Source organism: Callorhinus ursinus, unplaced genomic scaffold (genome assembly GCF_003265705.2).
Source record: "Callorhinus ursinus isolate GAN/ISIS: 27379988/994484 unplaced genomic scaffold, GSC_fseal_2.0 scaffold11, whole genome shotgun sequence".
Lineage (NCBI taxonomy): Eukaryota > Metazoa > Chordata > Mammalia > Carnivora > Otariidae > Callorhinus > Callorhinus ursinus.
Genome location: NW_027397073.1, coordinates 45,630,784 through 45,635,609, shown reverse-complemented (window position 1 = coordinate 45,635,609; position 4,826 = coordinate 45,630,784).

The following is a 4,826-nucleotide window of genomic DNA, read 5'->3' as shown; positions in this document are numbered from 1 at the left end:
TTTTTGCCCCCTCAAGAATACACACCGCGCCGCCGCCGCCGCCGAAGTGGTAGTAGAGCTCCACGGCGGATCTCGGGGCTCTTCTCGCTTTTTTTCTCTTCAGAAATTAAAGCAGAGGAGCATCAGAAAGTGGAAAGGTCCCCCTTCTGGTAGGATGGATGTAAAAGGAGGCAACAATTTATTCTTGAGGGGGCAAAAAGGGGAATGCATTGCTTGTCTTTGCATTGTCGGACTTTAAAATAAAGTGTGGCTGTTCTTGTGGTCCACACTCGGGAAATCTTTACAGACCTGCCAAGTCTCTCTTATTTGGAATCTTTTTAAAGGCAAGTTGTTTGGACTTCTTTTTCTTTTTTTTTTTCGTTTAGAGAAAGGGACGCTGAAGAATGTCATAATGTGATTGAAATGAGACAGCTTTCATTTCACTCCTTTAAATAACATTCTTAAATTGACATAGATCTCTGGCTGGAAAATAAAGCTTTCTCTTGGTTTAAAAAAAAAAAAAACAGCAAGAGGTAAGAAAATATGCACTTAAGAATATGTGAACAAGATAATAGTTTCTAAAGCATATTGGAATGTTTGCAGATTGGTGAGATTCGTGTTTGTTTTCTGATAGTTTTGCTTTCTAACATTTCACCTGCTCCCATCCCAAAACAAGAAACCGCCACGTGTTTCCTTCTTCTACCTTCTATCCTAGGAAGAAGGATATTTTAATTTTTTTTTGGCTGTTTATTGATTGGACATGCTTGTCAAGTCAATAAATGCCAGACAGGACTACCAAAATAGAGCTGAGTTTCACAAGTCTTTGTGGAAATCAAGAGATACAGAATAGAGTTAATTAATTACACAAATGGGCAGAATTTAGTACAAGTGGTATTGTTCTTAACCAGATTAAAAAAGAAATTCTCCATTCTGTAAAATTAAGTTATAAAGACCACCCAAAGTCATCAAAGCTTTGAGGAAGTTGTATTTTTATTTCCAATCTAACCTTTAAACTGCTTTGGCCCTAAAGTAGATACAGCATATGTTTTTTCCCATCATCTTCATAATAATAAAATGAGTTTTCAGTCCATCTACACGAATTTCTAAAATGAAATCGTAGTTGCAGTCAAATAAATATAATTTTGCATGGCTGTGAAATAGTAAAGCACACAACTTTAGTTGAAGGATCTACATTCCAACATTTGGGATTCTAGATTTTACACGTAACTTTATAACGATTCCATTTCACAGAACTCCTTCAGAAAAGAAAAATGTTTAAGACTCCAAGTTTTTACAATGCTTTCCTTTCATGTGGTAGCCATATGTGTGCAGGATGCTATGATGATACCAGGTATGTGTGGTCCCAAGTTATGTGTGATACTATCCAAAATATTAATAGCATCTAAACCTGTTTTTACTGAAATGTGAAAAACTGTTAACATGTTACTAAAGCATAGCCAAACTAATTTGTTAAAGTTGTCTTCTATGTAGGTTGATATTGTTTGTTCTTCCTCAGTATACTACTTTGTCTATTTTAGTCTGTGATTGTTCTTTCTCTTCCCAGTGTCAGTATTTCTCTTGCCTTCCTCTGTAAGAGATGAACAAAACCCTTAAAGAATGTAGATCTGTTTCAAGAGTCTCAGATGCCAGTTTGGGATAGTACTACATAGTATTTCTAGGGGGAGTTAAAGTGCCAACCCTCCAAAAGACAAAAATAACTTTTTACCTAATCTCACAAATTAATCTACACAGAGAAAATGTTTTTGCAAGATTTCTTTAAATACTTCAAGTTCAATATAAATGGCTAGGGGGAAAGAAAACCACTAATTATTTCTCTAAACATAAACTCCAAAATCTATTCATGAGCCCAAGCCATCATCAAGACTCTGAGTAAAAAAACATCAACTTTGCAAATACTTGAGTGCCATTGTTCATGATGGAGTAATAACACATAACATGTAAAACAAATTTTTTTCAAGACAGGGTAAGTATTTTCTTATGACTCATTAAGGTGTCTGGAAGCCCAAGACAAACATGACCATCCCACCTTTCAAAGGGCCAAGTATTACTGGACCTGATAGACAAAACCTACTGATCCAGCATTCCTTACCATTATATGCCACATGAATTAATCAATTACATGGAATTGGTGAGTGCTCGCTTTCATTAAGCAGTGCTGAGTAGACTCAAAATTACTTTCCATGCTTTATAAATAAATAGACATCAAGAATATACAAACTATCCAATATATATGATAAAGGCAACACAGATGCTAAAGAAGGAAAATTGTGTTTCCGTCTTTCATTTGCCAACACAAGAGAACATAATTAACAACTGGGAATATGTAAGCATGCCTAATTAGAAAACATTTTCTTGCTTAATAAAATTTATTTGGGGGATAGCAAACCACTATATGCTCAGTTACTTATGTCCCAACTTTTAGCTATATTTTTCCCATTCTTAAATCAAAACTGGAAATTAAAGCTACAATCAAAATGTCATTCATGCAACAACAGTTTATTGAACACCATCATCCATCAAATTATGTTATCCACCAAGTAATTTATGCAAAATTCCATAAATAAATAGAAAAGATAAATATATAAGGCTTATGAGTTTTAAGTGTTGTGTACAGATAACTTGAATAATAGTCTAAAGTTTAAAATGAGACAGACCCTCCATTATTCAGTCCCTTCGTTAAGAACTTAAGCATCTATATAATTAAACTTTCCATGTCTTATTAATGCCTGATTTATTTAATTTCCACTTTTTTTCTTACACTGACTCCATAGCATCCACTTTTAAGATATTTTGCATTTTTAAGAAAATCTTCTGTCAGTGAAACAAATAAAATACCTGGGACTGAAAACCTCCTTTGAAGAAGATTAACTTTTTTTTTCAATTGCAAATTCCAGCAATAAAGATATTGCTAAAGGAGAGATTAATGTTAAAGGAATTCTGTGTCTATGAAAACTGACCTCAAAGGAATTAATTACACAAAACATATTAGGTATCAGTTCAAGTAAATCTTCGATTTAAAATGTCAATTGCGAAACATAAATCTCTTTGGTAAGTTTTAAGTCATAGTGTCAAAGTTGCAATCTGGAGTCTAAACCAATTTCAAAGAAAATAGTCTTCATAATTTAAAAAAATATATCTCTTTAACATATGTTTTACTTTCTTTTACTTATCTATACTATGTTACAATTTTATGTAACATTTTCAGATTGTTCTAAAGATTGGTTCCAGATTTTTTAAAAGGTATTACAAGTTTACTTCAAATCTAAGTGTACTATCTGCCTGAGTAATATGCCCTATTACTTCCCAGAAGCTTTCTAAGGAGGATCATTTATAAAGACCTTTAAAATCATATGAAGGGGCAAAGTTCCATCAAAACCCATCTGAGTCTTGTGTGTGTGTATGTGTGTGTAAACTATAAATGTGTTTTATATATAAAATATGTATGTGTTACATACACATACGTGTGTACTAGCATATTAACATATTAACATTAGAACAATGTAAAAGAGGCTTTTAAATTAACATTTGTTGACAGATGTTTATCGACATTTGTGCAAAATGTCAGTGATACATATGGGAAGACAATGTTTTTAGCACACAGAAACTATTATTTGTTCCCAGTTCCTTTATTTGTCCACTGTGTCATCCTCCATAAATTACTTGATACCCATCCCCTGTTCCCATAACCATCCCCCACCACTTTTCTTAATCTACAAAATGGGTAGTAATATTTGACTGCAAAATCGTTTAAGAACTTCACATGGGAAAGTCTGTACTAAATACATAAATATAGTAAATGTGTTTTGCCATTATGAATAATAAATTCTGTTTTCAGTCTGTTTCTTTTTTTTCACTAAGTCTTATTAACTTGACATTTTTTTCCCTTCATAAAATCTGAGTCATTAAGTCCCTTTTTAAAATTGCAGATATATGTGCATAAGCACTATTCTATTTTGTGGTAAAATATATCAAGAAAGGAATGTTTTAAAAATTGCACAGTATACATCATTTATGCTGTACTTATATAACTTCCATAACTTATATTTATGTTATGATTATGTGTAATTCAGTGAAATTTTAAGATTTTAATTGTATCATGTATAGTAGCATTTAAGGCTCATAGTTTGTCAGAGTCATCTTTTCTTTCTGAGACCTTCATAAGCACCCCAATGGTCCTTGTTGATCCACTGAAACAATTAAAAAAGAGGGGAAATCCTTTCTTTACTATAGAAGTTGTAAAGAGAAAACAGAGATCTTATACTAGAATGACATTCGCAAGTAACAAAAGGTACTTTTGAAGGTATTTTTAAAAGATGAGGCAGCATCTCAAGGAAAAAGATTGTAGCACATTAGAAAAACCAGGTAGTATTCATTTGAAAATTCTAAAGAATGTAAGGATATTTGTAAGTTATCAGCTAACAAAAAATGAGCATGTACCATTAAAAGAGACCATAAAAGAAAAAAGCAGTTAAGAGATTGAATCCATCTTTTGAAGTGTTACCAATATTAGGTGTTTGTAGAACTTATTGGCACAAACTAGAAATAATCACTGTAATTAGAACTATAAAATTTGGGGCGCATGGGTGGCTCAAATGGTTAAGCGTCTGCCTTCGGCTCAGGTCATGATCCCAGGGTCCTGGAATCGAGCCCCACATCGGGCTCCTGGCTCAGCGAGGAGCCTGCTTCTCCCTCTGCCTCTCTCCCTGCTCATGCTTTCTCTCTCTCTCTCTGTATCTCTGTGTCTCAAATGAATAAATAAAATCTTTTTTAAAAAAGTATAAAATTTGTAGATAATGAAATAAAGAGGGAATAGTCACATTTCCTAA